This window comes from Homarus americanus, unplaced genomic scaffold (genome assembly GCF_018991925.1).
Source record: "Homarus americanus isolate GMGI-L3 unplaced genomic scaffold, GMGI_Hamer_2.0 scaffold46197, whole genome shotgun sequence".
NCBI lineage: Eukaryota > Metazoa > Arthropoda > Malacostraca > Decapoda > Nephropidae > Homarus > Homarus americanus.
In genome coordinates, this window is record NW_024723050.1 from 5,076,119 (window position 1) to 5,104,035 (window position 27,917).

At 43.3% G+C, this 27,917-nt stretch overlaps 1 protein-coding gene across 2 annotated transcripts in view; it reads right to left on the bottom strand.

Annotated features, from left to right (window-relative positions):
• LOC121863299 (OTU domain-containing protein 3-like) overlaps nucleotides 1–16,670 on the bottom strand; it is a 132,763-nt gene extending 116,093 nt beyond the window's left edge. The window contains exon 1 of one of the 2 annotated variants that reach the window (XM_042361890.1): nucleotides 16,493–16,670. The gene's annotated coding sequence lies outside the window, so the exon portion shown is untranslated. The remainder of the gene's footprint in view (nucleotides 1–16,492) is intronic. The other variant, XM_042361889.1, reaches the window with a different exon arrangement.
• Nucleotides 16,671–27,917: the final 11,247 nt, after the last annotated feature.

The window sequence follows — 27,917 nt, forward strand, 5'->3', positions numbered from 1 at the left end:
GAACCCAAGGCTCCTTCAGAGGTATCAAGAAGAGATGAGACGTCTAATCGACGAGGGGAGCGAGTCCCACATCAAGAACTCAGTGTTACACCCGGGAAGACCTGGTATCTCTCACACCACCCCGTGTTGAATCCCAACAATCCAGAAAAGGTGAAAATAGTTTTGACTGTACAGCCAAATGTGAGGCGATGTCATTGAACAGCCAGGTGATGCAAGGGCCAGACCTTAACAGCAAATTTGATGGGAGTCCTCATCAGATTCAGACAAGGAAAGGTGGCACTCCCAGCTGATATCGAGGTAATGTTCCATTAAGTGCGAGTAGTACCTAAACGACAGTACATCTCTTTGAAGGTATGTGTAGCCCTTCATGCGCCGGATATGCGCTACAACGAAAATTCCAAGATTGCAGGGAAAGTCTCCATGACGACATCAAGAAAGCGAATTGTAACTTCGACATTGACGATCTGCTTCTCTCAGTAGATTCTCTGGGGAAGGCAACCATAATTAGCCATTGACTGAGACAGCTGAAAAGGAAGGGCGGATTCGGACTTACGAAGGGGGTCTGTAATCACAGGGAAGTCCTCAAAGCAATTCCACAGACAGAGAAAGCCATGGGAATAAAGGAAGTCATTTGAAAGACGACAGGCTCCCCACTGAACGAGCGCTGGGAATCTTGTGGGACCTGAAAAAGGACGAACTAGAGGTCCGGGTCCAGATCCCTAAGAAACCAGAGACGAAACGAAGCCTTATGAGTATGGTCAGCCCCATATATGACCCACTGGGACTCATCGCTCCGAGCGTCACAAGAGCCAAAATTATATATATATCCCAAGATGAGTGTAGACGAGGTATTGGGTTGAATAACGAGTCTCCTTCGTGTGTGGCAAGGACAAGCGAGCTCCTCTGAAACAGCAGAGATCATACCTCGACTCGAGCTCTGCGCGACAGTACTGGCTGCCAAGGCAAGCAAACGATTACGAGGAGAACTTGAATTACAAATAGACAGAACAGTGTTCCGGACAGACAGTACGGCAGTCCTTCAATACATACGAAACACCGAAAGACGCTTCCATTCCTTCGTGACCAATCGAGTGGCAACGATACATGAGGACTCCAAGGTAGAACAATGGCGCCACGTGAAGTTGGCACTGAACCCGGCCGACGACGCTAGTCGTGGATTACATAGAGCAGAGCTCAACGAGGAGGGCAGGTGGATTCGAGGACCTGCTTTCCTCTTGTTGGAAGAAGACAGCTGGCCAAAGAGTCCATTGAGGATTCCAGACCTCAGAGACAGAGACCCAGAGGTGAAGAAGGAAACCATTGTGCTGACGACGAACGTTGACCAGGGGGAGGGTATCCTCGATAAGCTATGGGCCAGGTACTCATTGTGGCATCGACTTCTGAAGAGCATAGCAAGGATTAGAAGGTTTATAGAATGGCGGCTGGGGAAGTGAAAGAACAAACATCACCGAGAAAATCGACTCCAGGTCAACAAATTGGAAGAGGCGAAATTAGCTGTCTTAAGATTGATGCAAAGGAAATGATTCCCTCAAAAACTAGGAATGTTACAACAGGGACAACCCGTGAGAGATAGCGACATAAAGTGGCTGGAACCTCATCTAGACACGGACGGTCTGATCAGGGTAGGTGGCCGACTGAAACACGCCACTCTCCACCCAGACCAGGAGAATCCCATACAATTGCCAAGGGACAACAGGATCACGGGGCTCATCGTGAGAGAGGTAAACTCAACTAGAGCTGGACACTCAGGACGAGAACACTCTTTTGCCATAATACGTGAGACGTACTGGATACCTAAATGCCGCAAATTACTCGACCGCACAATGCGGACGTGTGTGACTTGCCGAAGGAGCAACTGGAGCTCTACCCATCAACACCAAACCGACCTGCCAGAAGATCGAGTGCTCCCAGGTGGCCAGCCGTTCACCTACACTGGCATTAATTGCTTCAGCCCTTTTTTTGGGGTTAAACAAGGACGAGCCCGGGCGAAGAGATGGGGATGCTTATTCACCTGCATGACCACCAGAGCCATACACCTAGAAGTCCTCACCTCACTAGACACCGACTCATTCCCCAATGCCCTGACAAGATGCACCTGCCGCAGGGGACCTCCCAAGCGTGTTCGGTCTGACAGGGGAACCAACATGATTGGAGCTAGCCGAGAGTTACGAGAGGCGATGAACGGCAGGAACAACAGTGACAAGGTCGGGAATGCCCTTCTACAGAAACAAATAAAATGGCAGTTCAACCACCGACAGCCTCTCACATGGGAGGAGTGTGGAAGCAATAAATCCGCACTGTAAGGAAGGTCCTCCAGGGAGTGGTGGGCACCCAGACACTGGATGATGAACGCCTCAGCACTGTGTTCTGCGCCGTAAAAGAGATTATCAACGGAAGGCCCATCACCCCAGTGTCTGACTACCCAAAGGATCTAGAAGCACTAACGCCGCTTCACATACTACAGATGAACCCGGAGACACTGTCCACCGGAGGCGATCGGTCCATGACAGAAGGGTACCGACGAAGATGGAAGCATGCCCAATTCATTGCGTACCAATTTTGGAAAGGTGGGTAAAAGAATATCTCCCAACATTACGTCAGCGACAAAGGTTCTTCAAAACTCGCCGTAATCTCCACACTGGGAATATCGTGATCATCTCTGACAACCCTTCCCAGGAGTCAGTGGATGCTAGGGAGAGTACAGGAGGCTCTACTGAGCAAAGATGGCCTGGTGCAAAGTGTTAAAGTGAAGACAGGACTCAGTGTTAATACGCCCAGTGACGAGACTCTGCCTGTTGGAAGGGGTCGGAGAGTGAATCTAATAATATGACATGATTTCGTACGAAGCCCGACAGGGGGAGTGTTACCGCCACAGTAAGATAAACATGAGAGAGAGGTGCTGACAACGTGTTTGTTGGTCGTGTCTAATATAAAACAGATGGCCCTCGCCTAGGGCTGCGATTGGGTGGCGGTTGCTCACAGTAGTCTATCAATTCTTGCAGGAGAAACAACACGCTGGTCAAACCCAAGACCCCAAGACCCTAAAACGTAAATGTAAACTCTAAATAACTCTAACACAAGTATATTTACGTACTGTAATTTGATCATATTATACAACTTGTCTCCTGATGTATCAACAGATGTAACATGTGAGTTATACTTAAGATGTTAACAGGCTATGTACTGTATATTGATTGTATTATTCATACTATGTGTCCTGAGATAACAGCATTTGTTATATGTGAATTGTTCTTTAACAGGTTTTGACCGAAATATATGGTACGCACCAATGTTGAGGGTTTATTTCTCCAGCAACAAACCAATAACGCTCCTATGAGCGTCAACAGCCAAACTGTTCATAAGTAAAACATAAAGTCCTGCTAGTGCTTTGTTAAGTACAACTTGTACATTATCAAAAACAGCGAAAAAGAATGACATTTTAGTGATAAAAATATGTCATTAAATGACATACCGGTAAGAGAGGTGAAGGAACAACAATGGACGAGTTGACGGTTCTGGGCAAACACAAGAAATACACTCTGCCACGTTCGTAGAGTGATACGGCAAATATAAACAGGGCCGCCATTTGCAAAGACGCCACTAGTTTCAAACACCGCTGGACTGCAGTCGTAGGTAGTAGAAAGGAAGGCCTCTTCAGACCCCAAATACCACGTTCAGGTAAGTTTTATGGGCTTTTTTTTTTATGGTCTAAGTCATGGACATTTCATAAGTGAAGCAACGTGCCGCAAAGAACAGCTTTAAACTAGGTTGGATGGATATATGAGCGATAGGGGTTGGGTTTAAATGGGATTGCCCAGTATGGCCCGCTGCAGTGTCCTCCATTCTTATGGTCTTTTGGACATAAAAAACTCCCATGTTCACACCAGTTCAGCTGTCATGTGCTCTTACCTGGTAGACTTTCTCTTTTTCTTTTCCAGTGCATTTACAGAGTATATCAGTTCCAGATGGAGATACGAGTCAATTTAGAAGTGATGACATTGTCTGGACTTTGTCTTGATAATGCCTGATGCTAGGTAAACATGACAACACTGCTGTTATTGTTTTGATGATTCACTAATGAACCACTGGGATATATCATCATTTATATTAATTAATGGGTAAAATTTACTATAACTACCATAAATGTTTTGATGTTTAGATTCAAGATAGGTTATATTGGGTAAATTTTAAGTTTTGTTCATCCCTGTACTTAAGACTATTTTTTTTTCTGGTGGTTTGCGATGTTATGAACGTTTGACCTCCATTTCTATCGGAAATCACTAGTTCTGAGTTACACCCCTCCCCCTTACCGATGTAGGTAAAGCTAACATTGTAACTCACCATACCCTAACATAACCTAACCTAACATATGATCTGTATTTTCTTATGCGATCGAAAAATGTTTTGCGACAGAAATCCCGTAGAGATAATGTGTCTTATTGTTTAAAGTACTTAATCCCATAGTTAGAATCTTAAGGTTCCTCAGATGACCAAAACCAAAATAATATCAATAATGTTTGGAATTTGTAGTATGGGCAGCTAATATCCATTGAATTACAGTCGACCCTCGTTAATTCGGACCCCTTTAATCCGGATTTCGGATAAATCGGACGAAATTTCAAATTCTGTGTCATTACTAAGGAATAACGAAGTCTCTGGTGCACTGCACTCTAAGATTAAGAAAAAACGGAGGACTCATGCGTCCTGAAGCGAGAGAAAACGGACTCCTATGACGGGACACTCAAATAAACATACACATAGCTACATGTTTTGTGGACTTCCCACTGTACAGTTTCCTTTTCATCAATTTGTAATAAACCTAGTCATGCCTATGTGTGTTTCTGATAATTACCATAACATTATATCTTTAGTGGGTCTGAATGAGAGCAGTTGTACAAACACAAGCACTCACACTAACAGACTTGACAAGTTTTACCAACCATAAAGACAGTTGAAGCTTTAAACATCACTCACAATGGATCTTGCAAATTCCAGCTGTAATCAGACATATCTAAGTTGCCTCAACAATTGCAACCCCAGTTGCAATATCAAATTCTGTGTCATTACTAAGGAATAAAGAAGTCTCTGGTGCACTGCACTCTAAGATTAAGAGAAAACGGAGGACTCAGGAGTCCTGAAACGAGAGAAAACGGACTCCTATGACGGGACACTCAAATAAACATACACATAGCTACATGTTTTGTGGACTACCCACTGTACAGTTTCCTTTTCATCAATTTGTAATAAACCTAGTCATGCCTATGTGTGTTTCTGATATACCATAACATTATATCTTTAGTGGGTCTGAATGAAAGCGGTTGTACAAACACAAGCACGTATCTAGGACATCAACCGGCGCATGACTGTATAATGCAATGCTATGCAATATTAACACCCTAAATCGGTTAATGCGGACAATCGGCTAAAACGGACACCCTTCCCCCCCCTATTAGTCCGTTTTAACGAGGGTCGACTGTAGTTAATGTGCTTAGTAATATTTATATATTCAAAATAGTATCACTGTGTTGCACAATAAAGCACAATTAATTATCATAATATTTTTTCACCGAGCCGATCAGCCGAGAAGGTTGGACAGTTACAGCTGGCTGCCTCCCACTGGGAAGTTCACCTCAACCAGTGACGTTACAACCAATCACAGAGCTTTTCGCAGTCACGTGGCTTTTTATCAATTTTAACCCTTATTTTTGACACTTTTTGGCCCAATTTATTTAAAAATATCATTACCATAGTGAATTTAAGAGTTTTCTTTACCCATTGACCTGCCCAGAGTGAAAACATGCACACACCTTTCATTTGTAAAGTCCCAGTTCAAAATATGAACACACTGGGATGAAGAAAAACCTATTTATAAAAATTACACACTTCTGAGCAGCATGAAGCCTAAAGTGTTGTTTTGCAAGAAAGAACTTTTAAATTGTATTTATATAAAATAAATACTACAGTCTCTCCTCGACTTAAGACATATTCGAGTTACGACAACCCGGACATAAGACGGCCATGGTCGTATGAAATATTTTTCACATTACGCATTATCGAGTCCCGACGTTAGTGATCGCACTGTGTATTGACAAAATTTTTGTTTGTAATTCCCTTTAAAATGGTTGGCATGCGTAAAAGTGAGAGTTCTCGTGGTGCTGAGAAGAAAAAGAGACACCCATTTTAGAATTTCTACGTATTATTTTTGCCTTTTCAACTTACGACCTGGTTGTTGGGACGGAAACCCGTCGTAAGTCGAGGAGAGACTGTATATAGATCCAGAAAAAAAATACAATGATAAATTAATACAGGTATCCCTGAGTTATGGATTTTCAAACTACAGGTTACAGTACAGCACTGTAGAGTAATACAGGTTCACGGATTTTTAATTTGCGGTCCTCTATTATTCGTGGATGACACCCTGGATGTACCCAAGAATGTCTGTTTAAAGTTTTAAAGTTGCCGGCATTTTCGCAGCTGGGACAGGGAGCCATTTGTTCTAGAGACAGTAATTTCCTTTACCTGTACTGTAAATATGTATGTTTGTGTGTCTACACACACACAAGCACACTTATACAGTATACTGTACAATACAGGTAAAAGAAATAATTGTTCGAAGGGCCATTTTGAGAACCTAACCCCTGCAAATTTGGGGGCCCCCCCTGTACTGTACTGCATTAAATGAATTTGGAAGGTATGGAATGGCATAAATCTTGCTTACCTCCAACATTACCGGTACACTAAACACAAATTAAAATACAGGACTGCTTCAATATACGAAAAAGATGTGTTCCTGGAAAACCTTATAGTATAAATTAATTTTGTGCAAACCGAAAAATAATTCCCACTGACTCCTATTAAATAAAGGAAGATACGTTCCTACAGATAAAAAATTTCCCCCAAATGTAAAAATATCCCTGTACAGTAATACTGTACTACTAAGCAATAATAAAGAAGTACAGCACAATATTAAGTTTATTTAATCCATATGAAAATATACAGGAGTATTCTACTTCCGGGAAACTGTAGGTGGTCAGTAATTAGGGTGATCAGTTAAAAATTTCTGCCTCGTCCCGGACTCCCGGCTGTAAGCACAAACGAAAACAATGGCGTCCCATCTCCTCTTTTGTGAACATATTATTATTCATTTATATTGTAAAAGGTGCAGAAACATTATTTAAAGAATATAGTTTGCAATTTTCATTAATTGTATTGTTTTGGGGGGAAAAGAGGGTAAAAAGCCAAACAAAAGATATGAAAAGGTCACACTTGGGAATGCATCTCATTATTATTGTGTTGTTTTAATGGTAACTAATGATTCGCGATACGATGATTCACCTTCCACTGCAATATTGGAGGACACATTACCGTCGTTATTTGAGGCTTTACTGTATAGTACTTTTGTACCCCCTATTTAACAGTAAAAAAGTGAAGAATAAATAAAAATAAAAATTAAATTAAAAAATTAAAAAATAATAGTGCATTTCAGATAAGGGATTGTCAACCTGTAACAGTAAATTAAATTGAAGAAAATTACATATCTATTATCTACCTGATATTACGAGTTGAAAAATAACCAAAACATAGATCGCTTGCAGAAATGTTTATTCCCCTTTATGTTTTAAACCATATATTTGTTTATTTTTTGCACAATCTGTATGAAAGATTCTTTGTGAATCTAACAGAGTAAAAAAACAGATAAATAAATAAATAAATAAACAAAAAATATCTTCCCAAAATTACAGGATGAAAAATAACCATAACATAGCTCACAGGTCAGCCTAGTAAGGGCTAAGGAGATGTGGCTACTGTGATGAGTCTAACTGGCAACATGCAACAAGCAAAGAAATCAGATGCAATTAAAACATACAATTTTTAATTTCCATTAAGCACAAAAACATTGCCACACACACTAGCCTGCATTGCAGTACTACTACTACTTTGCTGTCACTCAAGAATCGAGTATGATGATCATCCAACTATGATCCGATATAATTTATTAAGGATGTCACCTAGGTTGGTGAGTTCTGAGGTGTCTAAAGAGGGCAACATGGGACCAGCAGGGTCAATCACATATGTTGCACACATGGGGACTACATCTACTGCGGGATGGGCGGCGACAACGTCTTTCCGGCGTTGGCGTTTGTCTGCCTCGTTATGCAGTCAGGCTAACTAGAAAGTACTATTGACACCTTCTTGTGCGGTGATCCTCCAAGCGTTACGGTGTGGAGTGATCGTCTCTCATGTGATGGGGTCGATTTGGCACTTTTTCAGGTTTGTTTTAAGACTATCCTTATACCTTTTCAGTTGCCCGCCAGCGTTATGTTTACTATTAGTTAGGTGACTGTAAAGTAGCTGCTTTGGCAGTCTACTGTCGTCCATGCGGGTAACATGGCCAGTCCCGTGCAATTGTTCATGGATAATTACCATTATAATGGTAGCTTCGATGCTTCTAAAGTTGGTGTCAGTAAGAATACTGGCGTTTGTTCTCTTGTCTTCCCAGCGAACTCAAGAGGATGAAACGTAGACTACGTTGGTGAAAGTTTTCATGTGCCTTGAGGTGTCCATGTCCCGCTGCCATACAGCATGGTGGGGAGGACCACTGCTCGATATACATGTAACTTTGTAGATAATTTCACCTCCCTACAGCTGAAGACACAGTTTCAGAGTCTGCCAAAGGCTTGAGATGCACATTTGATCCGATGCTGAATCTCTTCATTGAAGTCCGCAGAGGTGGATACTGAAAGTAGGTAACATTAGAGAGGGTAGTACCATTAAGCTGGATGGATGGTGGAGGTGTGGCTGAACCAGGGGCAGGTTGAAAGAGAATCTGAGTCTTACGTACATTCACCTCAAGGTCAAAGTGTGCATATGCATCTGTGTAGGTGTTCAGGATCTCCTGTGGGTCGTGTTCAGTGTGAGCGACAAGGGTGAGGTTGTCTACATACTGAAGCTCAGTAATGGAACCTGCCGACACCTTTGTTCTTGTCTGGAGTCGTCTTATGTTGAAAAGACCCTTCATCTGGTACTCGGTGTCCACCCCGCCAGCTAAATTGGCACTGGCATGAGTAGGCAGCCAATAAAATGGAAGAGAGAGTTGGTGCCAGTACACACCATTGTTTAACCCCAGTTTGGATGGGGAAGAACTCAGACTGGGCGCCATGGTGCAGTACACTGCCATTCATGCCATCATGGAGTTGCCTCACAATGACAATGAATTTTGGTGGACAGCCAAAATGGCTGAGGGTCCACCAAAGGGCTTCCCTGTTGACCGAGTCGAAGGCCTTGGTTAGGTCGATGAAAGCCATGTACAGGTCACGACGCTGTTCTTTGCATTTTTCTTGTATCTGGCAGGCAGCAAGGATCATGTCAGTGGTGCCACGTGATGGTCTGAAGCCACATTGAGATTCTGGGAGAAAGTTTTCTGCCTCAGGAAGAAGTCTGTTTAGGAGGACTCGGGCGATAATCTTGGCAGCTATGGAGAGCAGCGAGATCCCACGGTAGTTGCCACAGTCTGACAGGTCTCCCTTGTTCTTATAAATAATGACGATGGAGGCGTCTTTAAGAGCTTGGGGGATTTCCTCCTTTTCCCATACATTCTCCAGGAGAGAGTGGAAATGGCTAGTAAGCAGAGGTCCTCCTGCTTTATACACCTCACCTAGGATTCCATCAGGCTCTGAGGCTTTGTTAGTTTTCATCTGTTTGATGGCAGTAGCTACCTCAACCAGGGATGGAGGATAGCTGAGGTGGGTCAGCTCTGGATGAGGTTAAGTAACTGTGTTCACCACAGGAATGCTCTCAGATGTCTGTGTCAGCAACTCAGCATTTCCTGATGCACCAAAACAAAAGACCGACCTTTTATTTTTTTCATGAAAGCGGGATCTTCATTCGTATACCGAAGGGCTGGAAATTATTTTCACATTAGCGAATTTTTGTAAAACAATTCTACGAAAATCAAAGCACTCCTGTATATAATAGTGTACAGGGTATATACGAGTACGTACAAACTGTATTAAACTACAGGTAGTCCCCGGGTTACGAATGTCTGACTTACCAACATCTGCTGATACCAACAAGGTTTAACTTTAAACTTACAGTACGGGTATTCTTTTTACCTGATGACTTATTTTTTTTACTTTCATTCACTGTATTTTGCCATTCTATTTCTTCTTTTCTCTTAAATTAAGAACTTAGGCTATGGTATATAGTACTGTAGTGGAATTTTAAGCATTGTTCTGTAAGTGCAGTATGCACATAGCATGTGTTTCGACTTACGTACATTTTTGACTTAAGAACGTCCCCAGGAACGGAACTGCAGTAGTTCATAACCCGGGGATCTTGACTATCTGGGATGATAGATGCCGCATCATCACCTATAGTACAGTGCTTTTTTTCTTGTAAAGAAGGACTCTGCTGCTGGTGCCTACTTGTGAGCATCACAAGGTGCCACTGTCATTTGCACATTTCCTAAACATTAATAATATTCCTATTGTGTTTAATATTCATTAATAAAACAAAAACAGTGTTACAGGTACTGGTAGTCCATATTACGGTAGTCGCATGGCTGAACTACCGACGTTATTAAATTTCACCATAGAACGTAAATTGTTTCTTGTTTAATGACAAAAATGAAAAGCGCATGAGCAATAAATTTTGCATGATATAAATTTTACAATTTCTTCTAGGTTCTGGTAGCAGACGCTGCTCCTTCTACTCCCGCCAAATGCCATTATTTTTCATCTCACAGCCTTGGTGTGCAGAGGAATGTGGTCAAATAAGAAATCTTCAACTTTCTTCTCATTGGACATAATGTCAAACAGTTGGAACTGATTGACAGAATACAGTAATCAAAACATGACATGATTCCCAAAGTGTGGTGAACTTTCAACTGAAGACAAATTCTGACAACAATAATTGTTGTATATATATGAATTATTCATATAGTACAGCAGACCCTTGCCATTCACAGATTTACGATTTGTGATTTCAACGATTTGCGGTAAGCAGATGGTGGGTATGGCGGTTAGCTTGTGAGCCTTTTCCCGCAACACAATGAGACACCCCAAGCGCACACAGCGTCTCCTCTCCCTCTGTTCGCACCCAACCATTGCCTCTGACGCAGCATCTCGTGTTGTACTCACAAAACTTCAGTGTATCTGTGTGAAAAGGGCCCCTAAAAGACTGCCAAGTGTCAGTGCTAGTGATGCCAGTGGAGTGAAATGTAAAAATCAGAAGTCAGTGATGACCCTAACAAAGAAAGTTGAATTATTAGACAAGATAAAGGAGGAGATGAGTGCTGCCACGGCTGGTCAGTTGTTTGGTGTGAACAAATCCACAGTGCGGTATATAAGAAAAAATTAACAAGCAATTTGTGATTCTGTTCTAATAAATGCTCCTGCAAGTGCAAAAGTGGCACAGGTTGTTTTTGACAAGAACATAGTGAAAACAGAAAAAGCACTGAACATTTGGATTGAGGACCAACACCACAAAAGTGTTGCAATCGACAGCAACGTGATTCACGAGAAGGCTAACGCACGTATTATTAAACAACATATTCCCTTGAAGAGGGCCGTCGTGTTTCAACTCAAATTTTAAACTAAATGAGTCCTGAGGGACACCGCAGAACAGTGCTTAATGGGGTGGTGTGGCGGTAAAATTAACTAATTCCAATATTATAAATTAATTTTATTGGAATTAGTTAATTTTACCGCCACACCACCCCATTAAGTACAGTACTGTGGTGTCCCTCAGGACTCATTTAGTTTAAAACTCGGGTTGAAACACGACGGCCCTCTTCAAGGGAATATGTTGTTTAATAATACGGGAGTCAGAGTCTTCATGCCCATTTTTATGAGTCAACAGGTGGTGAAGGAGACAGTGCAGCTACTGAACCAACTGTTTTTTGCCAGTAAAGGTTGGTTCAAGAATTTTAAGAAAAGATTATCTCTCCATAATGTGAAGCTGACTGGAGAGGCCGCATCAGTTGACCACACAGCCGCAGAGGCATTTCCCATCAAGTTAAAGAAAATAATAGGAGAGAAAGGCTATAGACCAGAGCAAGTGTTTAATGCTGATGAATCCGGACTACTGTAAACCTGCATTGGCAAAAGATACCCGGTAGAACGTACATTAACAAGCAGGAGAGGCGTGCCCCTGGGTTCAAGGTAGCCAAGGACAGAGTGATGCTCATCTTCTGTGGCAGTGCAACTGGCCACATGATCAAGCCTGGCTTGCTTTACCGCTCAGCAAACCCTAGGGCTTTAAAGGGTAAAAACAAGATCATTTTGCCATTTTTTTGGTAGTCCAACAAAAAGGCATGGGTAACTGTGCAAGCATTCCTGGATTGGTTCCATAAATGCTTTGTCCCTGAAGTGGAAAAGTACCTTGCTTTCAAGAAGATGGAATTCAAGGTGCTATTATTGACAGATAATGCACCAGGCCACCCAGAAAGTTTACAGTTTAGCCATTCAGGTGTAGAGGTGTTCTTACCCCCTAACACCACCATGGTCGTATCCATAGTACAGGTACCATGGACGCAGACCCTGACCTTGATGTTAGCTAGTGTTGGAAGGACTACAGAGTTGTGGAATGCATTACCAACATCAGTGAAGCATTCAATGAACTCAAACCAGAGACAGTGAATGCTTCTTGGCAAATCTTATGGCCTGAGTGTGTGAAAAACTTCCAGGGATTTCCATCCATAGTAAAGGATGTGAATGACATTGTAAGTGGTGCACGTCAATTGGGTGGTGAGGGATTTGTGACATGGCTGCTGAAGACATGGAAGAGCTGAGTGATGGGCATGGAGAGGAACTGACAAAAGAGGATTTGGAAGAGTTGGTAAAAAGTGCTGAGGAAGATGAAAAAGAAATTATGGAATTGCAACAAGAAGGTTGGGGCCTGAATAATTTGGGTGAACTATTTCGACATGTGAAGGTGGAAACTGATTTCATTGTTGACCACGACCCTTCCATGAAATGGAGCCTTAAGATGGTCTGAGAAATCAACCAGGTATTGTTTCACTACTAGGAAATGTTTAAAGACCTCAAAGCCATGAAGAAACAACTAACAATCACAATGTTTTTCAAGATAGAAGCTATGGGCTGACTCATCTCCCTCCCTCACTCAGCTGCTACCGCCGCCGCTCCACCCTCCTCCTCCCAGCCACTCACCACCTGTCTTCCGGCCACGTGCCTCCCCACCACCCGCCCCTCCACCAACCACCACAGCATCATCCTCTTCCAACAGTGATCCTGATGATCCCCCTATTCTTCAGTAACCAGATGTGTCCCTATGTACAGTACATCACTTCATCAAACTTCCACATACTAATGTAAGTAATATTGGTGACATAAGTTTCACATGCACAGTTAAGGTATACAGTATATTAGTTGCTATTCACGGTTTTGCCAATTTGCGCCATTCCTTGGAACTAACCCTCGCGAATAGCAAGGGTTTACTGTACTGTATTACATGATTTAACATTACAAAATTTAACTATCCTAATCATTAGTTTTTATCTACAGAAAAAAAAATCAATGAAAGGAACCATTCACATAACTAAGAGGTACATTGCAGACGTGATAATTCATAGACACCTCGAATTATCAACTCACACTACATGTCAACAAAATACTGGGAATTTAGTACCAAAAATAATAAATTTCTGGAATTGAAAAAAAAATTCTGGACATGTTATTTGCATGATACTAAACAAGAAAATGGAGATGACAATGCACAGGACCTGACCAAACCAACTTAACCCAAACCTACCTAAACTTCTAACCGGTGGGCTCTGCCTCCAAGACCCCAGGCATATAAAGCAGAAAGAATTTATACTGTACAGTTATTTGATATCTGGTAGCAATAAAAGCACTTTCCTTGAAGTGGCATAGTGTAATTTTAAGTCTTCTGTGGATATATGAATATGGACTTTAGTTATACTGAAACAAATAATTATTTTTCACTGGAAGTTCTGTGCCACATTTTAAACACTTGCATGTCCTCCCAACTAGTCCATGTTCATGGGTGAACTCTTGTAGACGGTTTTGATCCTCCACAAGCACAGATACCTTGCAATATGATACCGAACAGGATACCATAACAATGCCATTGAAAAACAAGATGACTAACTTCTCCTTGAGAAAGAACAATAAGAACTGTAGAGGAACATGTAGTTCACTTAGAATCCAACGATACTCAAAAGAAATTGAAAATGTATTCAACTACGGTATATGAACCTAAATCCTCTTTACATAGAAGAGGTTCAAAAACCTTATGCACAAAAAAGATAAAAAAAAGTGAAGGAGATGATCAGCACCAGAAGGACTTTAAGGAATTGCACTAAATTTTTTAGATGTTGTTTGGATGATATTGCTTAATAAAATTGTATTTTTTTTCTTTTTAGCATATCCTTTGATGATAAATTACTTATTAGTGGGCCGGCATGAAATAAAGGGAAATAATGGAGAAAACCTCAGCGAACACTGATCATATGGCAGTAATTTCCCATCTTTTTGTGCTTTGTAGGCAAAGAAATAAATTATTTACCATAATGATGCCGTTTTCATACCTCCAGTGGTGACCAGGTTTTGGTTCACATCATTTGCGATAAGGGAGCATCCACAGTCTTTGTTTACATGTCAAGAAACAAATGACGATCTCATCGGGCGAATTTATTATGATTTACAGTATATTGAATTGAACTGGTTCATTTACTCAAGAGCTGTTATATGGATGATAGTAACTAAGAATATCAAAATGACAATGCACATCTTAGGAAGTTAGGTATGTTAGGTGAGGTTAGATCAGGTTCTAATAGGTTCTGTGCATTGTAGTTTCGATTTTCTTACTTAGTAACATCCAACCAATATCTCTTGAATTTGGTGCATTTCAAAACGTCCCTGTGCTAACTGTTTCCTCCACCCATACCAAAGAGATTTGCACAGGTCATACAAAAAAGAGAAGCCTACAAAATTTAATACAAAAGACAACCAAGCCAATATTTATGGTAATAAAACCCCAGAGAGGCATTGTACAGTTGGGTCTTCATTTACGCGGTCAATTGAATCCGTGTTGTACCGCGTAAAACAAGAAACGCGTAAATGAAATAACCGAACATATGGGATTAATTGATATAGAGACTGAGCCCACCCCCCAAACTCCACTTTTTCCGACACAATACCGACACAATACCTACATTGTAGTAAAAATAAAATCTTAATTTTATGATGGTATGCACACACACATAATATAGAAGAGAAATATCAATAAGAGAATAATATACTATACCAGGTAAAAGAAAAATCAAGGTTTAACACTTACGTTAGGTTAGGGTAGAAAAAATCAAGGTTTAACACTTACGTAAGGTTAGGTTAGGTTAGGTTAGAAAAAATCAAGGTTTAACAATTATGTGATATGATAATAATTTCTTGTGCAAATGCTTCATTTGACAGACAATTAGGCAGCTAGGTGTGCACTACTTTGTCTTCTCGGCGGTGACGTCTCATCCCAGGATGTAAACAGCCAATCATATTGACTTATTTCAAAACATTACGCCCCCGGGCCGGATCAATGCCAATGCTCAGTTTATGCTTATGAACCGTTCGGTACGGGCAACTGCTCTCGTCCACAAAAAACGTAAATTTGCACCATATCATAGTAAATTTTTTCTGTTTAATATACTGAGGGGACCAGGGGGCAAAGCCCCACAGCAAGGAAGTTAGGTAAGGTCAGGTAGGTTTGTTTGGTTAGGTTGGTGAAGTCTTCTAACAATGCTTCTGTGGCTTGTTTTTCATATCAACTAAGGTTAGGTTAGGTTTAATTTAGAAATACCCACTTTAAAACACATTTGCACAAACTACGACAGTGTCCACTTTACAACAAACAGAAATTGGGGCATTTTTATAATAATTTTCTAAGTAAAATCAGCTGCGAGTCAGTCCTCAATAATTAACCCAATCAATTCACAGCATGATTAATCAATAGCCTCCATATACCTGTATTTTGAATGACTCCAACAATTAAAACAAAAACAAACAAAAAAGAAAAGCAAAACTATTAATTGTGGAAATGAGGTGTAAGTCACCTAAGCACTATGTAGTGACTGTTACAAATTCATTTTCCTATGATAGACATCTATTGCTGTGACTAGTCACCCTAACCATACATAAGGACCCCTGTGGAAATAAGCTCTTCACAGCTTTCTTGGTCTATCCTTGCCTGATTCGACTTAGACTATGTACATGCTGAACAGTGTAAACTTCTTTCACAATCTTAATGAATAAACGTTCAATTAATTATATAGGACATAGGATAAAACCTTATTAGGCATCGATATTTGCTGTTGTAAATGGTACAATGGTCAAGATCCAGCCAAGGACATGGAATGAACTACTTCATATCACCATAAAGAATCTAAGTACAAACTATCATACTAAACTAAGCTTCTTGCACCTTTACTGTCCATACTTACCTTAAGGTAGTGACTATGATGGTTGGTAAGAAAGCAGGAGAACGAGACACAGTACACGATGTGTCTCACTGTGCTCGTGCAACAGGAAAATCCTGAACTACCAGCTGATTGGCTCACACTGTTTGTTTACAACTTATGAAGTTGCTAGGTTGTGACTAAATTTATAGTAATTATTGTTTCTACAAAAAATAATTAGTACACAAAGAAAATCAAACACACTTTTTTAAAAAGACGTCATAACAGACAAGCTTTCACTTCTTTACGCCTTTAACGACATCTTTGTTTACACTTTGTACCGTCATGACCAGGACCTGGTGGAAGTCATGTAAACACGAGTCAATCTTTTTCCTCCTCGTTTTTTAACAGCACAGGCGAACAACCTGGCAGAATTATAAATTTATTTTAATTCGAGTTTAGTAACGTGAATCACGGCGTCCATGGCGATTCAGGGTATTAAAACTGCAGAGGTTCAAAGTTAAATTTGGAATTACCATTTTTTTTTAATTAATTAAGCCGTGGGGTGGCAAACTCAGTATCGAACAAATCGATATACAGGATAATAGCATTCACTGTAACATGGATAAACCTAGACTCACGTGAGTTACCTGTCGAATACCAAATTGCAGGTTACAAATTATTCCATACCGATAGGCAGATAAGGAAAGGAGGCGGAGTAGCAATCTATGTCAGGGATAATTTGAAGTATGGAATAAATAAGGAAATAAAAACTGAGCGGAATACAGAAACAATTTGGATAGAATTAATCGATGGTAGGGAAAAATTAATCATAAGAGTAATACATACTGTAGACCTCCTAATCTTGATAGAGTTAATGAGCGACTTATTTGGGATGAAACGCGCAGAGCTTCCATACATAGCAAAGTCTGTATAGTAGGCGACTTTAACTTTAGCCAAATAGATTGGATTGACTTACGGGTAACTCAGAATCAGAGGATTTTCTTGAAACAATCCAGGACTGTTGTTGTTGTTGAGATTGTCGGACCGTAGTCCGACACGGGTCTTTGCCTGTAGGCGGCCCGTTTGGTGGTTCCGGCTGGAGCACTTGGAGCAGCCAAACCGGATTTAGGATGGAGGTTGTCCTACCTGCAGATGTTAAAGGATACTGCAGGTTTGCAAGTGTGAGCGGACCCTCGGTCAGTGAAGGCTTGTAGTGGAAATTTCCCCTACAACTACAACTGCCGTTTGTCACTGACTAGCCGATCCCTTTTCGGGTTCCCCAGCCAATGCCTCGTGGTCTAAGGTCGGCTACTAGCGACGCCTTACAAAGCGAGGTCAGCAATCAAGCCACGTCTACCTCCGCTATATAAGCTCTCAACCACGCTGTGAACTCCCTTCTTCTACCTACAGCCATGCAGCACGCAACACCTCCTCTGAGCACGCTCCTCACCAACCAGTTCTCTCTACTCCACGCTTCTAACCATGCACCAACTTCCCAGCACCAAGCTGCACTGTACATCCAATACAATATATATACAGAGAGCGCATTGTGAGTTTCCTTTCTCCAACCCATCCTGAGTGTGAGACAACATCACGAAACCCCACAATTGGTGACACCCAGAAAATCGCACTCACGCAGGATGGAGGAGAAACTGATCACTCTCCCAGTCTTCAATCACAACATTGAAGACTGGCTTATCCACACGGAGGCAGCTCTCATCGGCTCTACAGCTACAGGCAAACATAAGTATGTCGCCCTGGTCTGTTCCCTGCCCACAGAAGTCGCCACGCAAGTCTCAGAGACCATCACCAACCCTCCAGCTGACAACAAATTCGTTGCCCTATGGGATGCTCTGAAGATGCGTTACCAGTGGTCCCGCAACAGTCTCCTGCAAAACCTATCCTCTCTCTCTCCCTCGGAAACTCAACTCCTGCACAGACAAATTTCCCGACTCTGTCCTGCGCCAGCTTTATGCACAGAAGCTCCCCACACAAGTTTGCATCACCCTGTCCGCAGTAGATTACTCTACAACACCAGAAATCTACGCAACCTCAGCAGACAAAATATTCAACGAGTGCACTGCTGTGCGCCATGCTTCGGCACACAACTCAGCGGACACACTTTCACTTTCCTCTGATCTCGTCAACCTGGTCAGCGCTCCCCAGACGACCAACACCTCACAAGATGTGCGGGACCTGCTACTGTCCCTACACTGCAGGTTAGACACCCTAGAGCAGTTCTGCTCCTCCAAGCATGCAGCTGCCCCTCTTCCTGCCCCATGCACTACGTCCTACCAACCCCAACACACCCGTCCTGCCTCAGACGCCGCCCCCAGCCCCCAGCACAGTGTATCTACCCCCTGTTGGTACCATCAACGTTTTGGTGCTAACGCTAGACGCTGTGAGGCTCCCTGCAACCATACGGCGAAGCGACATCGACGGAGACGGGTAGGCGCCATAACCTCCGCCACTATCAAGCAGCACATCACACGCCTTACTTCTGACCTTGACCACTTCACTCCTGCTGCCCGTCACGACCTACTACAAACACTACGCCAGCCTTCCCACCGCCCTGAACACATTCATCCCGCACCTCCTCCGCCAGTCTGCCCACCAGTGCCGCTTACAACACCACCTCGCCCACAACAGTTCTGGGTAACTTCTTTTCATCCTCAGGTACCTATTGCTCCTGATGTGGACCCAGACATCCCACCCGGCGCCACTGAGGACTGTGTACCTGCCGTGAGAGAAGCACCATATTCCATGCCAGTACAACCTTCTCTTATCCACAACCCTCTTTCTCCCTCTGCTTCTCCCACAGATCTCGTGTCTCTAGACAGAGTCGTCTCCCGTAGCGGCTGGCTCACCCACACTCCTGCCCGTTATGTCTCACATGTGTGATACAACCCTGCAGACAACAAGTCTCCTGCATCACCCAGAGGGGAGGGGAAGTATTGTAGTGGAAATTTCCCCTACAACTACAACTGCCATTTGTCGTTGACTAGCCGATCCCTTTTCGGGTTCCCCAGCTAATGCCTCGTGGTCTAAGGTCGGCTACTAGCGACATCTGACAAAGCGAGATCAGCTATCAAGCCACGCCTACCTCTGCTATATAAGCTCTCAACAACGCTGTGAACTCCCTTCTTCTACCTACAGCCATGCAGCACGCAACACCTCCTCTGAGCAAGCTCCTCACCAACCAGCTCTCTCTACTCCACACTTCTAGCTAATCAGCAGCTTCCCAGCACCAAGCTGCACTGTACATCCAATACAATACACTGGTCAACAGCCAAAATGGTTCACATATGAGATCATGCTCACACAACTAATTTCATATTGCTGAATTCGAATCTGATATTTGTTTTGTTCTATCAGACCAGGTTTTATAAAAAAATCAATACGTACAAATATTTAATATTCCATCACGTGTCGTGCAAAAGATGAGATTATCTCATGTGACTGTGCTTTCATGACTAATTTCATATTATAGAATATTAATTGGATGTTTCATTCTACCATCAGACCTACTTTCTTAAAGAATAAAAAAAATAGTAAATATAGTAACATTATCGCGTCATGCAAGATACAATTTTAAACCTATCACAGATAAGCTTGTAGGGGTATCGAGATATTAATGTTGTCTAGCACTCAGGATGGAAGGAAACTCTAATGTGGTTTTCTTATATAATATAAGTTATATGATAGACAGTCTGGTGCTGGAGGTGCCGTGTGGTGGGGAGCTGCTCAGTAGAAGACGTTCGGTGAGTAGCGTGTTGAAGGAGGTAGATGTGCAGGAGCTTCGTTAGAGAAGATGTTGCTTGTTGCTGGCCTCCTGATTGATTGAATGCTAACAGCGTGGAGCTTGCTGGAGGAGGTGTTGCTTGTTCAGGAAGATGGGCAGAATGAATCTCAATGGAGAGACAGATCTTATATACCCAGCAGCAGCCGCCAGTCCTCTATGAATCATGTTGGGAAAACCCAGAAAGTTGCCGGTGACTAGTTTCGTTGCTAAGCAACCTTACCATCTGGCGTCAGCTCTCGCTTGGTTGCTAGGAGACGGCACGTCGGAATGCGGTAGCAGGTGGTGGCTGTGGCTACGCAGTTGTAGGCAGTTATAGGGGAGACGTCCACTACAATACTCCCCCTCCCCTCCCGGCGCGGCGGGAGGCTGGATGTTGTCCGGGTTGTGTCCCACACATAACACATACCGGGCAGGTGTATGTACGACTCGACCGCTACGTGTAACAACTCCGTCCAGTGACACAAAACCTGTGGGAGAATTAGGAGGAGAAAGAGGGTTTGGGATTAGAGGAGGTTGTACAAGCAATGGTTGTTGCGCTCCTGCTGCTGCAGGGGCTGCGTCAGGAGGAGGGTCCATGGCAGGAGCAGGTTCTATGATAGAAGGGAGGTTTATTACAGGTTCAGGTTCTATGACAGGAGGAGGGTCTATGACAGGAGCAGGTTCTATGATAGAAGGGAGGTTTATTACAGGTTCAGGTTCTATTACAGGAGCAGGTTGTACATGAGGGTGAAAAGAGGGTGCCCAGAAATGTCGTGGGCGTGGTGTTGCTGCCGGTGGTAACTGCGGGTGGACTGGTGCAGGCGTAGTTTGTTGATGGTGCTGCTGGGCTGGGGGCCCGACGGGTAAGGCGGCCGGTTTGACTCGGTCTATGCTGACGGTATCATGTCTGCCATTCCGGATAATTGTCAGGAACTTTGCTGAACGGGTAACCACCTGGAAGGGTCCATCGGAGGGGCGTTGTAATGGGTTGCGGTGAGCATCATGCCTGACGAAAACATACTCGGCTGTGAGTAGTGCAGGAGGGATGTGTTCAGGGCGCCGAGTAGGCTGGCGTGGAGCAGTAGCTCTGAATGCAGAAACTGCTTGTCGTAGCTTTTGGAGTAAGTCGTGACGAACGGCTGGAGTGGTTTGGTTGGGATCAGGAGGGAGTGAGAAATCCCCGGGTAGCCGAAGGGGCTCGCCTAGTGTCAGATCTGCTGGGCTACAGTCCATATCCTCCTTGTGTGACGCACGGATGCCGAGGAGCACTAAGGGAAGCGCATCAGTCCAGCTGTAAGGGTCGTGCTGTGCCTTGAGTGCGTCCTTCAGCTGCCGGTGAAAACGCTCTACCATGCCGTTGGCTTGAGGGTGGTATGCTGTAGTGCGTTGTCTAGACGTGCCGAGGAACTGTAGGAGGTGCTGCCAGAGTTGTGACTCAAACTGTACTCCTAGGTCAGTGATTACGGTTGCGGGGGGGGGGGCAAAACGGGAAACCCAACCGGACATGAAGGCGCGGACAGTAGTCTCTGCTGTAGCGTTGGGCATGGGAATTGCTTCTGTCCACCTGGTGAAACGGTCGATGCAGGTGAAGATGTAGGTGCTTCTTGCCGGAGGTGCGGTCGGTGACGCGCAGTAATGAGACGCCTGGAGGGACGGAGGCTGAGGCGTCTACCAGCCTCCGGTGTTGCCGTTTCCCGAATAGGTGCAATTGGGCTCACAGTTTCGAGCATTGCGGCCGAAAGTCTGGTGATACCAGCAGAGGGTAAATTTGTTGTGCTGGGGGTTGGCTGCTGTGTGTCGGAACTTGTAGGGCGTAGTGTGTGAGTCAGGAACCGGCGCAGCAGCGGGTATGGAGGAGCAGAACTGCTCAATGGTGTCCATCCTGCGGTTCAAAATTTGCAACAGGTCCTTGATGTCTTGTGAGGTATTGCTCGGCTGAGGGGTGTTGACCCGGCTTACAAGTTCGATGGTAGGTACTGGTGTGACCGTGGCGGCAAGGGGTGCAGCAGCGCACTCGTTAAAAATTCTATCTGCCGCGGTTGCATATAGTTCCGGTGTCGTAGAGTAATCTACTGCGGACAGGATGTTGCGTACTTCTGTGGGTAGCTTTTGTGCGTGAAGCTGGCGCAGGATAGAGTCGGGGAGTCTGTCTGTGTGACGGGAGTTCAGCCGACACATCTCCCAGAGACGTCCCGGGGTTGAGTTCCCGAGGGAGGTAGAGGATAGATCTTGCAGGAGATTGGGACTGGTCTGTTGATAACACGTCTTCAAGGCAGCCCGCAGGGTAGCAAATTTGTTGTGATCTGGAGGGTTGGAAATGGTTTGTGAGACCCACGTGGCCACTTCCGTGGGTAAGGCACAGAGCAGGGCGCAATACTTTTGCCCGTCTGTCACTCGTGAGCCGGCGAGGGCTGCTTCCACATGGTCTAGCCAGTCCTCGACGTTGTGGTTGAAAGTCGGCAGAGAGATCCGTCCGTCCTCCATCCTGTGTGAGTGCTTATCTCCGGGAGTCACCATTGTAGGGGTATCGAGATATTTATGTTGTCTAGCACTCAGGATGGAAGGAAACTCGAATGTGGTTTTCTTATATAATATAAGTTATATGATAGACAGTCTGGTGCTGGAGGTGCCGTGTGGTGGGGAGCTGCTCAGTAGAAGACGTTCGGTGAGTAGCGTGTTGAAGGAGGTAGATGTGCAGGAGCTTCGTTAGAGAAGATGTTGCTTGTTGCTGGCCTCCTGATTGAATGAATGCTAACAGCGTGGAGCTTGCTGGAGGAGGTGTTGCTTGTTCAGGAAGATGGGCAGAATGAATCTCAATGGAGAGACAGAGCTTATATACCCAGCAGCAGCCGCCAGTCCTCTATGAATCATGTTGGGAGAACCCAGAAAGTTGCCGGTGACTAGTTTCGTTGCTAAGCAACCGTACCATCTGGCGTCAGCTCTCGCTTGGTTGCTAGGAGACGGCACGTCGGAATGCGGTAGCAGGTGGTGGCTGTGGCTACGCAGTTGTAGGTAGTTGTAGAGGAGACGTCCACTACAAGCTCATAAAAAATTGTACCAAAAAACATAAGTTCAAATCCTTTATAATGACAAAATATGAAGTTCTAAAAGTGCTTCTGAACTTTACTCTTTCTCTTGTACAGCTTGCTCTCTTCTCGTTGCAGTGTCCAGCAATAGTCGCCCATCATGTTAGGACTGAATTGTCCCTGATATCTGCTCTCCATTATGGCGATATCTTGATGAAATCTTTCGCCGTGTTCATCACTAACGTCTCCAAGATTACCTGGGAAAAATTAAATATGAGAGTGGAAAAAATGCAATTTCAAGGACATCCTTGCTCCCAATGCATGATAATTCTGAAGCATGGTTGTTACGATTTCTTTGTAGTTGTCAGCACGATAGTTTCCAAGAAAATTCTTTGACACATTGACAAATGATTCCCATGCTTTTTTCTCCAGTGGGTTCAATGTTTTGGTGAATTCGCTATCATTAACTAGTATACGAATTTGTGGTCCATTCAAGACACCTGCTTTCAACTTGGTTTCGGAAACCACACCACCTAGTTTCTGAGATAAGTATAGAGTCCCAGCACCGAATTGATCCATAGCTTTGATGAAATTTTTAGCCAAACCGAGCTTTAGATGCAGTGGAGGCAAAAATATCTTTTCTGGATCTACAAGCGGATTGTGAGCACAGTTAAACCTTCCAGGCGAATCTCTTGGTCTTGTCGGCCAATCCTTTCTCACATAGTGCTCTGCATCAGCTCTGCTGTTCCACAAGCACAAAAAGCACATGTGCTTTGTGTAGCCACTCTGAAGGCCCAGTAGTAAACTGATGACTTTGAGATCGCCACATATCTTCCACTGGTGTTTCTCATACTCTATAGCGGCCAACAGAATTTTCATTGTTTCATAGCTCTCAGTCATTTTTGTTGCGTGTGCTATTGGGACAGATGGAAGCCGATTGCCATTGTGTAAAAGAACAGCTTTCAGAGAGTCTTTTCCTGAGTCTATAAACAGCCTCCAATCCTCTGTCTTGTATGTTTCAGACTTGCAGAGTTGTTGCATGAGAGATACTGCATCCTCGCAATAACAAAGGTTGTTGCCATCTTGAAAAATGCAGACAGCTGTCTATGTCGGTAACGCGCTGTAGTGATATGCACTCCATCTTCTAGCAGGTTACGCTGCTTTAGTCTGGATCCCAAAACTTCAGCCTTTTCTTTTGACAAGTTTAGGTCCCTGATGAGATCATGAAGCGCTTCTTGAGTAAATAGTTTAGGCCTGGTATTTTCAGAGTCATCCTGGTAGTCGTTTTCCATTGAGGTAGAGGTAGAATCGGAATCACTCAATTCTTGTTCAGTCGGTGGATTTGGGACTGGAAGTTCAGCACTGTGCGGTACTGGTCGGATTGCAGAAGCAATATTGGGGTACTGTACCTTGCCTCGTGTCTTGATTTTTATTCCCTTAATATTTGTGAGACAGAAGTAGCAGTCACTACTGTGGTCTTTAGGTTCACGCCATATCATTGGTACAGCAAACGGCATTCCTGAACTTCGTTTACCACACATCCACTCGCTCAGGTGGTTAACACAAGACTTACAGGCTACATGAGGTGCCCATTTCTTGTCTTGGTCACCCAAATGACATTTGAAGTAACTTTTGTAGTTCAGTCGAACAGCTTTTGTGATTGGTTTCTTGAGGCTACCAGGAGTGAAGGTGTAATGACCACGGTCTTACACGTCAGTTAGCGCCAAAATCAAATGATTCATATTACGCTCAATAGCCCACAAAACATGTAACTCGGCTGTCGTTTGAGTCCTCCATCTGAGGAGTCCGTTTTCTCATCACTTCAAGACACCTCAGTCCTCCGTTATCCCATTTTCTCTGACTTACTGAAACCAACCTCTCTATAAAATGAATTTGAGTGTGAGAGAGAACACCCTTGTTTTGAGTCAACTTAGATATGTCTGTTTACAGTTGGAACATTCAAGATCCATTGTGAGTGGGGTAGAATGCTTCAACTGTCCTTATCGTTAGTAGAACGTGTCAAGTAAGTGAGTGTCGAGTTTGCCAGCTAGAGTGGCGTATTTTATGTCGTCCGTGGGGGTATCCATGAGTTTCTGATCGCGCCTGAAGTTATATCATTTTGTCGCCCCGACATCAGAGAATCTGATGTTTATAGTTTAATTAGTGTCAGTTGTCTATTTGAGAAAGTCATTAATCTCCTGAACTATTCTGTCAACTGGTATAATCTCCAAGATCTAGCGCCTCCCCGTGAATAGCCCCTTGTTCGCCTCAGACCTAAGCTTGCAGAATTAATGTTATCGACGTGTATATTCCACCTTTTCCTGGCAAGCTCAACCTCTGATTAGATTATATGAATAGACATAGGAAATTACCCTGATCAAGAACACCGGAGTTCATAACTAAGTCTACAGTGATCCAAAATGATAGAGAAGTTATGTTGTTGGTAAGATCGACCCTTCTGGTATGAATATGGAGGCCCAAGCTGCCCAGCAGGTGCACATATATACCTCTACACGAGGGAGAATCACGCATTCGTGACTTCCTCAACGTCTCTCCAGGTATGTTAACGTGTGTTCCCGCCGCCTATTAATTCAGTTTAACTTAGTAAATTTTGGTGAATATCAGTGCTCATGTGTTAACATAGTGAATTCTGTGCCAATTAAGTCGAGTAACGTAGAGATTTAGATATTGTCTGAACCGTTGCCAGGCGTATGTTTTGTATAGTTGAAGTTAGACCTTTACGCATTCGTGACTTCCTCAACGTCTCTCCAGAGTGTTGAGCTGAATACTCATCGGCTAACGTGGGGCGGTAACCGGGTTGGACGATGCCGTAATTCGACAGGACTGAACTGGGAAGTCCGTTTCCTGCAAATCAGGCGCCCACTCCCTGAGCGTGTGTCGGTCTACAACCGACCCCTAACAGCGATCTTCATTTGTTGTAGAGACCAGCGTTACCCTGGGGCACTCCTCACAGTTACATAGGCCTAAGTATTATGGTATCTTGTTTGGGGGATAACTAGCAGAAATATAGTGTCCCAGGTTAAATATTGAACCACTGAATGAGAGTTAAAAGTGCCATGTTGTTCCTTGTGAATTAACAGGAGGTATTGTATGTTGAGATAATTGTGGAGTTGTCCAGTATGCTATGTATTCATTGGTAGTGACCATGAAATGATAATCTGAGAGTATAATGATATAACCAAGAAGTGAAGAGTTAATTTGCTACTTGGTAAGGTAAGACCTGAGGGTCCAGTGATATCTGGTGTATACCCAGTACTGAATATCATTTGGCAGAGTGACAATACCACAATTGTCGATTGAAGTGATAAGTATTTGGAGGTATTTAATGAGGTAATAAGTTCTTGAAGTGTTTGATGACTTAAGAAACAAATTGCAGTTCTGTTTTGTCTGAGTGAATCTAAGATGCATCTTATCCAATCACTGTGTTAATAAATATTGAATTAGTAATCTACGTCTACGAGTATCACCACTCTATCCTTTCCCACATTGGTTCTCAGAAAATAACTAACTCACGTGCCTAGAAGCTCGCTACCTAACAGTTAACTAAGAGATGTTATATTCTAGAAAATCCTGGGTGGTGGCAGGCTACCGTTGTAAGTATAATAAGTGTGGTAATAACAAAGACATGGTTTCCCAGGTTAATCCATGGTTTAGAATATAACTAGAACCAACTATATGGAAGAGATCATAATATATGACAGGAAATGAAAAGAAAGAACATTGACTTGGAAAACATAAGCAGAGAAGCATAAGAGTTACTTATATAAGAATATACAGGTATGCAAGAATATATAAGTATAAGTATGTGTGTAAAGAACTGAAGGAGTATAAGTATATAAAACAGGATACTCATTGAAAAGAATAACTGGATGGTAAATTATTAAAAAGAGGAAACTCGGCCCGTTACAAAGGCACCACATATGTAGCAAAAACTGTCAGCACCGTTCACACACTTGCGACGTTCCATGTTTTGTTAATTTCAGAGTAATTACAAATCATGCAGGTGTAGATATGCAATATCATGAATCAGCAAACTGAAACAAACAAAAAAGCACAAATCAGGACAAAATAATTGCATAAGTGGAGCCAATGAGCATATAAATTACTGTATGAATAGCATGGTACACTAAATATATAGATATGCTGGTTCTGGAAAACTGAGCCTGATACAGCTATACGAATGTCATAATTGAGTTCAGCACATACAATTACACTAGAATCAGACTGTTTTGATCCAGAACCATGAGAATTTTTTTTTATGTTGACCAGTGATATATATACAGAGAGCGCATTGTGAGTTTCCTTTCTCCAACCCATCCTGAGTGCGAGACATCATCACAAAACCCTACAGGCTTAACACCAACCCCCACTCTTGGACGTGGTCAGTTTCGGAGTGGCGCGCCCTCCGAACTGGGGATCGCACTTGCTGGGGGAGGATACTTCCTAAGTTATCTGGGTGGTAGGTATCGTGTGATGACCCGGAGAAGGTGGTGAATGTGGTTTGTTTGGGCCTTTCGGGTTAGAGTGCCCGCTGGTGTTGTGTGTTCTTCTTGGAAGTTTCGAATTCTGTTTCGGAGATTTTGTGTGACTTCGCAGTTGAGGAGATAGTGTTCCAGTGGGTTGGCCGCTGGCTCCTAAT